The sequence below is a fragment of the Macrobrachium rosenbergii genome, chromosome 11, assembly GCF_040412425.1.
Source record: "Macrobrachium rosenbergii isolate ZJJX-2024 chromosome 11, ASM4041242v1, whole genome shotgun sequence".
Lineage (NCBI taxonomy): Eukaryota > Metazoa > Arthropoda > Malacostraca > Decapoda > Palaemonidae > Macrobrachium > Macrobrachium rosenbergii.
The window spans coordinates 36166915-36180616 of record NC_089751.1 but is presented as its reverse complement, the minus strand read 5'-3'; the positions used below and the strand labels follow the sequence as shown (position 1 = coordinate 36180616).

General features: G+C 35.2%; 1 protein-coding gene across 1 annotated transcript in view; it reads right to left on the bottom strand.

The window, feature by feature from the left end:
- LOC136843328 (beta-1,3-glucan-binding protein-like) overlaps positions 1-10282 on the bottom strand; it is a 25797-nt gene extending 15515 nt beyond the window's left edge. Inside the window, exon 1 of the mRNA XM_067111605.1 lies at positions 10107-10282. The gene's annotated coding sequence lies outside the window, so the exon portion shown is untranslated. The remainder of the gene's footprint in view (positions 1-10106) is intronic.
- Positions 10283-13702: the final 3420 nt, after the last annotated feature.

The following is a 13702-nucleotide window of genomic DNA, read 5'->3' as shown; positions in this document are numbered from 1 at the left end:
CACACACACACACACACATATATATATATATATATATATATATATATATATATATATATATATATATATATATATATATATATGTGTGTGTGTGTGTGTGTGTGTGTGTGTGTGTATTGATTTCTTACACGCTTAACTTTAGCTTTACTTCGTCTTTTCACCTCTAACTTTCTTTCTGTGTATATACATACATACACACATATATACACACAAATATGTATGTATGTATATTGTATGTATGTATATATGTATATATATGCATATGTGTGCAGTCCAAGTGCAGAAACACTTTTTTTTTTATTTGAGTGTAAGGCTTTGTAGTGACAAACGTATTAATAAAGTGCGAAGAAATCTAGAAATTAATAGGGCATTATAGGTATCAGGAATACATATATGTTTGGTAGCAAAATGTAACCAGTGGACTGTTATATATATATATATATATATATATATATATATATATATATATATATATATATATATATATATATATATATATATATATTTATATATATGCGTTTATGTATGCATGTATTTATAAATGCAAGTATGTATTTATGTGTGCGTGTTGGCACGCGCTCGCGTATGTACAAAAATGGAATATAATGAAATAAATAAAAAGCAACACAAGTAGGTAATAAGAATCTTACGAAAGTATCATCCAAATATCGCTTAAATTAAATAATAATCCAACACTGTCATTTGTCTCATATCTTCCCGTGGGCAGAGAAGAGGATGAGAGAAAGCGGTTTTAGTCAGTTCTTCCGTATCAGTAATGTATAATCATTTTCAATTCCTGCTCTCACTTTTATGCGTGTTGATTATATTGTATTATTATCACATTTTTATAACAAAATTGCGCTGAATTTATGTGACTGCCGGGAATGAAAATGTGATTTGTAATTCAGAGTATTACATAGACTCTCACATACATGCCAAAGACATTTTTAAATGCTTTATCCAAGCTCGTTTTCGTACAACATTGTGATGTACTTTTGTGACTACCGAGAGATCAAATATCTTGCAATTTACCTTTAATTTTCAAGAAATAAAAATATTGTTTGTTCGTTTCGTTTCTTTTCGCCTAAACATGCTTTTAGAAGATTTAACTATATTGCTCATTCTTGATTAAGATCTCTTTTGGAAATTTGCTTCAGTCATTTCATGAGCACGTTGATCTAATTTTGTGTAGCATATCTATTATGGCCGTCCTTGCAATTAATGTCAATCTCAAATCTTATTTATATGTTTACATTTTTCTCGATATCTGTTATTTGTTAACATTATTTTTTTTACTTTTCAGCCAAAAAATTTAAATGAAATGTCCTTAAGCTAGTCTATTGATCTCATCTCGAAATTTTTTTTATCTTTTCATTTTATTGCCTTTTTTATTAACATTTCTGTACTACATATTCCAGGCTTATAAATCTTATGAGGCTGCCATTGGCTCGATGTTTGTTTTCTAACCAATATCATATAACCACATGATTAAAATTGCGCGCCGTCTTGCTCATCTCAACCCTATTCCACTTAGGGCAAAGTTATGAGAAATTTGATATTCCACTCCAGTCATATAGTTCTAACAATTGCGACTTTTGGTGTTGTCAAGAGCATGGTACTTCAATTAGCAAAAATCGATACCGAATCACCATACATTCAAATGTATGTCCAAGACATTTTTAAAAATTAATATATTCAAGGGCTGTACTAAATGTTACCGAAGAGCAAAAACTGTGAGAGGTTCTAATTTTAAAATGCCAAGTGTTTGTGTGTGTGAAAACAGATTTTCCTAATTATAAACGATGAAGCATTTTTCTTCTAAATGTGAAAATGACCGATGGAGGGAATGCCCACAGTCACGTCGCACTGTCAGCATTACTAAAGGACGTCTGGCACCGTCCCTTCAACCCCTAGCTGCATCCACTTTTTAACCTTTTACTTTGATCTGTGTTCCCATTTACTCCCTTCCATTTTCCTTTCCAACCCCTCTAACTATTACTTCTTAGTGCAACTGTTTCACCTTTAGATCCTTGTACTTCATCTCATTTATTTTCTGGCTCTCTCTATCTTGCAGTTCAGTGTCCCCTTTTCACTGTATTAATCGAATGGTTGCAAGTGCCACGGTTCTTGGCTTCATGGCCTGAATATTATGACTAGTTCAGTCACTTTTAATGTAAAAATATGCGTCAAACAGCAACCTATTACCATTATCATTACCTAATTAGCTAAATGTCGGAAGCTTTTCAACTAACTCAAATCGTATTGGACAGCTGATCATTTCTCGAGCGTCTTCAGTCTTAAGTATAGATCTGTGTCATTCAGTACTCCTTTAAACACTCGCCAAAGCAGCAAGGCGTACGTAAAGGAGATTTCATTTCCATGCCATCATTTGAATCTAAAAGGATGGCCAGACAAAGAACAACACTGTAGTCACTACCACGTTCATCCTGTTTAACTGCTGAATCGAGAATGAAAATCTCCACAATCCCGGTTGTTTCGTACATAGAGTTGAAAAGGACCAACGACTCCTAAAATTACCGCCTTCTTAACCCGGCTGAGTCGTAATATAAATAGATATAATTGGATAGAAACAAATATCATAATTTCTTTAATTATGGATAGATTTTTATGTTTCATCAAATCATAAATGTGGTGACACACGTAGTGTAGCATAATTTATGCATGTATGTATGTGTATATATATATATGTATGTATATATATGCATACATACGTACATAAATTATGCTACAATATGTGTGTCATCACATTTATGATTTGATGAGACATAAAAATCTATCCATAATTAAAGAAATTATGGTGTTTGTTTCTACCCAGGTGTATCTATTTATATTACGACTCAGCCGGGCTAAGAAGGCGGTAATTTTAGGAGTCGTTGGTCCTTTTCAACTCTTTGTACGAAACAGCTGGTATTGTGGAGATTTTCATTCTCGATTCAGCAGTTAAACAGGATGAACGTGGCAGCGACCGTAGTCTTGTTCTTTGTCTGGCCCTCCTTTTAGATTCAAATGATGGCATGGAAATGAAATCTGCGTTACATTCGCCTTGCTGCTTTAGCGATTGGTTAAAGGAGTACTGAATGACACAGATCTATGGTTAAGACTGAAGACGCTCGTGAAATGATCAGCTGTCCCATACGATTTGAGTTAGTTGAAAAGCTTCCGACATTTAGCTAATTAGGTAATGATAATGGTAATAGGTTGCTGTTTGACGCATATTTGCATTTAAAATGACTGAATGAATCATAATATTCAGGCCATGAAGACAAGAACCGTGGCAATTTCAACCATTCAGTTAATACAGTGAAAAGAGGGCGTTAGAGTGGTTGGACAGCAAGATAAAGAGAGCCAGAAAATAAATGAGATGAAGCACAATGATCTAAAGGTGAAACAGTTGCACTAAGAAGTAATAGTCAGAGGGGTTGGACAGCAAAATGATAGGAAGTAAATGGGAACACAGATCAAAGTAAAAGGTTAAAAACCCGAAACAAGAATCGTTTCGGATATCGTCATTTCCGTTTGTTTTCTCGCTTTGTTTACATCCCCGACCCAGAGGATGTCACCTGTCCGAATAACAACATTTAGTTGTTGTGCCGTTTAACTGCCATATATACAGTATATATATATATATATATATATATATATATATATATATATATATATATATATATATATATATATATTTATATATATGTACAGTATATATATATGTGTGTGTGTGTATACAGTACATGTGTACATATATATATACACACACTGTACACACACACACACACACACACACACACACACACACACACATATATATATATATATATATATATATATATATATATATATATATATATATATATATACATACATATTACAGTTAAACGGCACAACAACTAAATGTTGTTATTCGCACAGGTGACATCCTCCAGGTCGGCGTTGTAAACAAAGCGAGAAAACAAACGGAAATGACAACACATGAATCGATTCTTGTTTCGAGTTGCCATTTCGCGGTCATGACTTTTACGCCCACTGAGACTTTTTAAGTGACAAAATGGAAATTATCACTTTAAAAAATGCTCCATGAATTTCGCATTTCTAGGATCTTATATATGCGTTTAATGAAAATTTTACCAGATAGCTGTATTGAATTGAATATCAGCTAGAATTTAGGCCAAAGGCCAAGAACTGGGACCTATGGGGTGATTCAGCGCTGAAACGGAAACTGACAGTAAAAGGTTTGAAAGGTGTAACAGGAGGAAAACCTCGCAGTTGCGCTATAAATCAATTGTTAGGAGAAGGTGGGAAGTACGATGGAAGAAAGAGAATACGAAAGGAGGTACAGTAAAAGAAACGAAAGGGGTTGCAGTTAGGGGCCGAAGGCACGCTGCAAAGAACCTTAAGTAATGCCTACAGTGCACCGCATGAGGTGCGCTGACGGCACTACCCCCTACTGGGACCAAACAGCTGTAAACTGCAAAGACATTTTGCACAACTGTTGAACTGTTATTTATAACTTGATGTTCTTTGCAGCGTCCCTTCGGCCACTAGTTGCAACCCTTTTCATTCCTATTACTGTACTTCCGTTCATATTCTCTTTCATCCATCTTGCACTCCACCCTTTTCTAACAATTGTCTCATAACGCAGTTGCAAGGTTTTCCTGCTGTCGCGCCTTTAAAACCATTTTATTCTCAATTTCCCTTTTTCAGCGCTACATGACCTCATACGTTCCAGGGATTGGCCTTTGGGCTAAGTCTTATATTCCATTCCATCTTCAACGTTGAACAGCCCTATAGTTTCGAAACTAATAACTATGATGTATTATCCTTATAAATAAAATTGTAGATTATGAATTATAGGCTACAAATTACAGTAACTGACACAAAATAGATTGCTAATTACCATTATTAATATAAATTGGTTTAAGGAGAGCTGAAAACTGTAGGAAATAAAACTGAAGAAATTTGACAGTCGGGTAGGAAGAGTCTGAGATGAACAGATAAACAAGCAAAAAATGCGCCGAAGTTTCTTCGGCGCAATCGAGTTTTCTGTAAAGCTTATAATGAAGGCCACCGAAATAGATCTATCTATCGGTGGTCTCGGTATAATGTTGTATGAGTCGCGGCCCATGAAACTTTAACCATGGCCCGGTGGTGGCATGTCCTATATCGTTGCCAGAAACACGATTATGGCTAACTTTAATCTTAAATAAAATAAAGAGTACTGAGGCCAGAGGGCTGCAATTTGGTGTGCTTGATGATTGGGGGGTGGATGATCAACATACCAATTTGCAGCCATCTAGCCCCGGCAGTTTTAATGATCTGAGAGCAGACAGAAAAAGTGCGGACAGAAAAATGTGCTTACAGAATAAAATGCGGAAGGACAGTCAAAGCCGTCACAGTAGGTTTCTTTTACAGAAAACTAAATAGGCAGAGAGCAATGCATCTGGGGCCAAAAGGACCGTCTGCATTGCGCCGCGCGAGGCACACTGTAAATGGCCCTACCTACGGGAATGAGTTTGATCCGGTTTACCGATTTTAAGAGAAGATGCAGTATTTTTTATTTCGTGTTCTTGATTTCTTTAAGTAGACTTGTGTTACTGTTCCATCATATTCTAATTTATTCAAATCGCATATATATATATATATATATATATATATATATATATATATATATATATATATATATATATATATAGTATATAGAATGCGATTTGAATAAATTAAAATATGATGGAACAGTAACACAAGTCTATTTAAAGAAATCAAGAACAGAAATAATATATATATATATATATATATATATATATATATATATATATATATATATATATATGTTTGTGTGTATGTATGTATTCCTCTACAATTTCAGCTGTATTCATCATAGCAATGGAACATATGGTACTCATTAGAAATGTTAAATTCCTTTATTACAGATATGCATTACTGAAACGACATGATGACACTAGACGTCAGGAAATTTCTCAGTAATGGTAAAACGAAATACTGACATGCAAAAACTGACATCGTTTGCGCAGAATGATGCATAAACGACGTTGGTTCGTTAAAAGAGAAGTTCAAGGACAGAGAGAAATAAGTTTTAATAACTTCCTTCCGACTTATTTTTTGTTATTCATGAGCGTTTCGTTTACAGGGTTTTTCGTTTTGTTCATTATTTGTTTGTTTATCGTGTTCTTGCCTTAATGTACGCTGTCAGTTCTCTGAGATTTCTGTCTCTTCTTTCCTTCCTCATTCAGTACTTTTCACATCTGACTGCCGTTAAGACCTTCTCATAAACTACAGTCATAAACAGTTCTACAGTTTAGGTTCACTAACATTTTGTATCTAATATCGCTTTTTTCCGTTTAATTAATCGTCTGTGTAAGAAACAAGTAAAAAAATGAACTTCGGCGCTGTCGAGTTTTTTGTGCATCGTATAATCAAGGCCACCGAAAATAGATCTATCTTTCGGTGGTCTCGGTGTAATGCTGTATGAGCCGCGACCCGTGAAACTTTACCCTCGGCCCGGTGGTGGCCTGTTCTATATCATTGCCAGATGCACGACTATGGCTAACGTTAAGTTTAAATAAAATAAAAACTACTGAGGCTAGAGGGCTGCATTTTGGTATTTTTGATGTCTGGAGGGTGGATGATCAACATACCAATTTGCAGCCCTCTGGCATCAGTAGTTTTTAAGATCTGAGGGCGGACAGAAAAAGTGCGGACGGACAGACAAAGCCGGCATAATAGTTTTCCTTTACAGAAGACTAAAAATTACTCGCAGCTGCCTAATACTTCTCGAGAACATTCGTCTCTCAGGTATTGTGTTAATCAGTTAAACCGTGTCTGCTTATCAGCGAGTGGGTGGAAGCTCGCAGTCACCTGAGAAAACAAACGTGTAGGTCTACAGCGATAAAGGATAAGGCAGAAAAACTTCTGAAAGCATGTGCATGTAAACATCTGCACGTTTCGGCCCACACAAACACACTAGCTGAGTCCCAGTAGTTAGCCGGTTGCATTAATCCGTTTATCCTAACAGGGGGGTGGCTCACAAGAAAACACAAAATGATGGTTACTGCCACATCGATACATTAACTGCCGAACCGTGGATGGAACCCATGTGCAGAAAATCTCCATAACATTTGGTGTTTCATAAACCTACTAAGGTGTATGAAAACCCCGTACCCAAACTGCTTTATTCAACTCTATCTTGCATGCAATTGCACTTCCAGGGTTCTCCCTTTCCAGTGCTCTTCCACTCCATTTATGCAATGCTTTCTGGGTCTGCCCCTTCTGCTCACTCCTAACACTTCTGAATTACAAGCTCTCTCTTCACCAAACTATCATCCTCCTTTCTTTCCACATGACTAGACCATCTCAAAACACTGATCCAGGGTCTCACCTATGCTGAAGTTTTTATCTCAAAAGCTTCATCCATTATACGTTTATTTTCATTCAACATCCACACGTCACTTCCAGAAAGGAGAGCTGGCTTAACAGCCCTCTTACACCCACACCTTGGCTTTCATAGACAATCCAAGTGTTTTCCTAATATTTTTTCTAATATTTTCTAATATTTCTTCTTTACGTCACATCCGCGGCTCACCTATTTTTTTTTTTACATCCTGCTATAATCCATTATACGTATCTTAAAACACCTGTAGGAATCAGCCACTTTTGTTGTTTACATCCATATCAACATTCATTGCTCTATCTTCTTGGTTTCGTTTTACCCTCTTAACCTTGATCTTGCTCAAGTTTACTCTCATCTTTATCGACTTTCCAACTCTTACACCAGCTTCTGAAGTTTCTCCATATTCCGATCAGCACTGTATCTGCAGACAAGTCATTCCACACTATTCGCAAATCTCTTTCTTATTCCACAGTATCCCCTCATTTCACCACAAGCTTTTCTCATTTCTTCTCCCTGCTCTCTTATACTTACAAACTCTTATTGTTGACTCTTTTATCCCCACTCTCGATTTTACACATCCTCCTTTTAATCCTAGCTTTTTTTCATACACTTTCTCCCCATACGTTCTTCTCACTTCCTTCATACCAAACTCGTCTTCATTATATTTACACCTACACCTTTACCTAATCATGTTCAACTGAAACTTTTTATATATATATATATATATATATATATATATATATATATATATATATATATATATATATATATATATATATATATATATATATATATATATATATATATATATATATATATATTACTGAAAGGACCTCATTCAAACTGGATGGTATCTAATGGAGTATTTATTCAGAAAAGGTTACAAGCTTTCTTGACAAACGGTCCACATTATCAAGTATGCGTTCAGTGGACTGTTTGTCCAAGAAAGTTTGTAACTTTTTCTGAATAAATACTCCATTAGATACCATCCAGTTTGAATGAGGTCCTTTGAGTAATTCTACTATTGCACAGAACAATTGTGTATGTGATTAAGTTAATATATATATATATATATATATATATATATATATATATATATATATATATATATATATATATATTACACCCTATTATACAAGGTCAGATAGGGTCATAACTCCTTCCACATCTGTTTTAAGAACAATGTCATATCAACTTATTTCTCAATGATTCTGCGGTAGCAATGGCCAGTACTTGGTCAGCACATTCTCTCTCGTCAACTCCCCCCCGCCGCTCTCTCTCGTCATCCAAGTCACTAACTGAACTAAGGAAGAACAGCAAACACATGACTACCAAAAATATAATTTATTCAGTAATCTAACATGGCAAGTGGTTTGCAATTAGATAAATATGAAATGGGAATATCTACGTCCCAGAATTGGTACCAGCAAAATAACCAAGTAAGATATCATGGTGCTATCAACTTCCACTAAATGAGTCTCAACAACATAAGAGTTAAAATAAGTCAGCATGACCGAAGTCATTTATATTCATATTGGCCTCTATTCAGTGCATCTGAGGAAACAAAGGGAAAAACACGACCTTTAAAAATAGGCACAGAGAAAAATAAATGTGGGATGTTTTCCAACGTCACCAACCCCAAAAGAAATGCAAATAATTAAACATGGTAAAATCATCAATAAAAATCAAAGAGACATAGCAGATAAAAATAAGTCAGTACACGTTAAACAAAGTCAATTAAACCCATTCAGGTTTTCTTGAAAATAAGATTCCAGCTCACCTCGCAGGCAGTCACAAAATCTTCCAGGGAAGCGGATCTGAGCACAAAGGGGTCTAACTCTGAAATGTCTAACTTTTACTCAAATTGAAAAGTTCACACCTAGTGTGACACGCCCATGAAAGCGAATGAACGAACGCTCTCGCCGGATCTTGACGACTTCCGGTGGCATAGCCAGCACATCGCCCAGGGTACGATGTCCCCTTGTCTCCGCGAGAAGCCATATTGACACTAGGCCTTCGTCAGCACTGACTCGCTGAATACGTAGGCACTGTTTCCATTTACCTTTGCCCAGAACGTCTCCAAGCAAACTGCTTAACACCCCCCCCCAAAAAAAAACCAACAATATAATATATTAATACCCTTAAGCATTTCATATAAATATATATATATATATATATATATATATATATATATATATACATGCACACATATATACAGTATATATGAATTTTATATATATATATATATATATATATATATATATATATATATATACATGCACACATATATACAGTATATATGAATTTATATATATATATATATATATATATATATATATATATAGCCTATATATATGTATAAATTATATATATGTATGTATATATTACATGTGTGTGTGTGTTTGAGGTGAGCAGTACTGCGTGGATCAGATATACCTCCGACTTTTCATTCTCTCACCATTACATCCATCAACTTACTCTCCATTTGCTTCATACTAACACAAATCTAATAATTTTTTTCCCTCGAAATCATCACCTCTTTCACAAGCCTACTTATGAATATACTTCATTAAAAACCATATATTTCTAACAATCAAGAAGCTTTCCAAACACAGTTCCACAAGGCCGCACTATTTAACCGCTTTTAACACTATCAAATGATCAGACAGAGTAAATTACTTACCTCAGATGCTTTCACTTTCAAGTAATGAAAACCAGATTCCTGAAGCACTGAATACAAATACCACCTTCATAAAATGCAGTGACAGAAGATTGCAGTCTGCTTCCCATCCAAGTTCGATGGTCTGTTTGGACGAGAGGAGCTGTAAGCAAACACCTCTCATGACTTCAGGTAGAAATGACGTCATTTCCAGGCGTACAGATGCCAACGTCTCATTACTTCTTTTCCTATTGTATCATAGATTCCGTTAGCGGAAGAATATTCATATATATATATACATACACATATAATAATAATACACATATATACACATATGTATCTATATTTTATAAGCCGTATAAGCATACCATACCATTATGTCGACTGATTATGTTACAGCCTCCCCCCGTCACCTGTGATGTGCGACAGTTATTAACGAAGTTGACCTTGGCGCTTGCCATGAACTGCGAGTTTCCCTCTGGTTTCCCTGAACGATGTTTACATCAATTTCCCAAGATCCTCTATACGTTTGTCGCGGCTAAATTTAAGGAAAAAAAATAAACATCAATGAAATACGTGTGGAAAATAAATACAAGACTCTATGAAATCATAAATAAAAAAGTAGTATTTCTTGAAAGCTAGTTGAAAAGGGCATCTGACAAGGTGCAAGGTAAATGCTCTCCCTCCCTCTGTACGTGTGTTTGTGCGTGTGTGTATGAGTTTACGTTTATGAAAGGTTTGTCAATTTGCAAGCGACGAAAGCTTTCCGTAAAGTATAAAATGAAAGCCGGCAATATTTAGGATTATCCGTGTGCTACAGGGAAGGGTATTAGGGCATTATATATATATATATATATATATATATATATATATATATATATATATATATATATATATATATATGTGTGTGTGTGTGTGTCTGTATATATATGTATGTATGTTTCTGTGTATATAAATATGTGTATACATATTTTATATATGCACAGAAAACACACCCACACACACACACACACACACACACACACACACATATATATATATATATATATATATATATATATATATATATATATATATATATATATAATACCCTTCTCTGTAGCACACGGATAATTCTAAATATTGCCGGCATTTATTTTATACTTTACGGAAAGCTTTGTCGCTTGCAAATTGACAAACCTTTCATAAACGTAAACTCACACACACACACACACACACACACACACACACACACACACACACATATATATATATATATATATATATATATATATATATATATATATATATATTGTACATATATATATACATATATTATGTATATATATATGTATGTGTGTGCGTGTGTGTGTGTGTTTATATACATACATACTGAGGTGAACAAGGCAGATGCAGTCTTACCGAAGTCCTTGGTAGAAAAAACAAGTTTTACAAGACGTCAGTGGTATTTGCAGATGTCTTTCAGGATCTGACCTTGTGCAAAAGATCCAGTTTGCTTTCTCATGATTTAAATCCCTTTCAGAAGCTGGCATCCTGTAAGATATTTATTTTGCCTTAGGTTCCATATTTTAATTAATAAGCTCTTAAATTTTGTCATATAAATTGTTAATTATTTTCATATATCACGAATTAAAATAAAATGTAATATAGCCTTTTAATTGATATCGCCAGCAATGGTCACTGTAGTTTGACACCAGATAACGTATAAGTGATGATACATACATGCATACATACATATGTATATTACTGGATAACTACACGCATCCTATTTGTATCTCAATGCATGAGTCGGAAGTTTGCAGAACGACACGACTACCCAGGGGCGTCCTTTCAGATTTTTTTATGGGGGGGGGAGGCTGTTTGACGAGTGAAGCGAGCCTAATCACCAGGGGGTTTTACGATTTTTAGCTATTTTATGTGCTTTTTGAAGCACATAAAATAGACAGATATAACTTAATGTGATGACACATTTGAATTTCGGTAGGAATAATGGAAAACCAGCTGCTGTTACTTCTTGGGGCTTGGTGGGGTGAGGGGAAGTTGAGGCTTTGGGGGCAAGTTGAGGCTTTGGGGGCAACTTGAGTCTTGGGGCAGTCGCCCCCCACCCCCACACATGACACCCCTGCGACTACCTCTGAACGGAAGCTAAGCCCATTGTCTCCGATGATGAGTATTACTTGGGGGTCCAAGGGGGCGAAGCCCCCAGGCCAGGTCAGAGCACGGCGCCCTAAGTGAGGTTAGGAAAGTAAGTTCTGGTTAGATCAGGACCTAGCTTTCTAGGAAAGGTTAGGTTTGTTTACGTCTGCGGAACCTGTTCCGTTGTTCTACACTCGCCCCCATGTGTCTTTAGACTGAATAAATCATTAAGAAAAAAAGAATAATGTCTCTTTATTTCATTAAATCAGTCTAATTATAGTGGATGAGTTTCTTACCGTTTTCTTTCAAGTACTTAGGAACGTTACCCATTGCATTTTAAATAATGGTTTTCTGTGAATTCAGTAGATAAAAGAAAATGGATAATAAAATAGTTACCGTTAACAAAAACATTCAGAAAGGAAGACCTGTTCGGTGTCTTATACGTTTCTGACATCTGTGAAAATTATGTTGAATCATAAAAAAATAATTTTAAACTAATAATGATCGCCGTTTTTAAATGAATTTGAGTATTTTCCGTTGTATTTTCTTAGAAGCATAAACCTAGTGTATAGCTATTCTACTCTTGAATAGAATGTAAATCTCAGAGCAACTTGTTGGTTTTTCACTAAAATACAGAGAAGTCAAAATCCCGAACTTCTTTCTAGTAGAAAGTATCATAATTGAATGTTTATTTTTTTATTGAATCAGTGCTAACATTGTTCTTGTCGTGGATTGATAATTATGTCCATGGAGTTTACTTATTTCTCAGCAGATCTTAAAAACACCGTTTATAATCATTCATTGACGAATATCAGATAGGCCTAAGTAGGAGTATAAAAGCAGGAAAAATATATTTTATCAGTTCACAAAGAATTCTACATTTACTTGCTGGTTATTGCAGGTTTCTACACATTGCGTTGCGTTTTCCTGGAAGGGACAGTATAAAATGACGGCAGTTGGGTGAACGTACAATTCATCTGAACCACACAAGATGTAAATTTTGCAATCGTAGTTATTGTATATGCGTGGCCAAACCGATGGGCTGAGCTGTACCAAACTGACTGTCAGGTGGGTATAAGATATTAACCACATAAAAGTCTCTATTGCTATTGCAATAGAAAGTAAAGCAACCCAAGTATTTGAGAGGATGAAATGAAGAGCATTGGCGAAAGTTTTATGGTGATTTGGAATCAGTCAGGAAGAAAAAGGGGAATGCTGACCAGACGGAACTTGTGGAATAAAGTTAGAATATAGATCAGCCCCGCCGGATTGTATTTAATCGTGCAGAATAGAGCTATATTATAACGTGCATAGATTATGAAACCAAGATAAGTTAACTGGACAAACCGAGCAACTACGATATAAACCTGGTCTGCATTATTTTATGCGGTCCTAAAGTTTTGGGTGGATCAATATTTCCCTTTTCTGTTTGTAATTCATCGCAAAATCTTTTAATTTCACCAGGAACCTTCATTTTATACGCC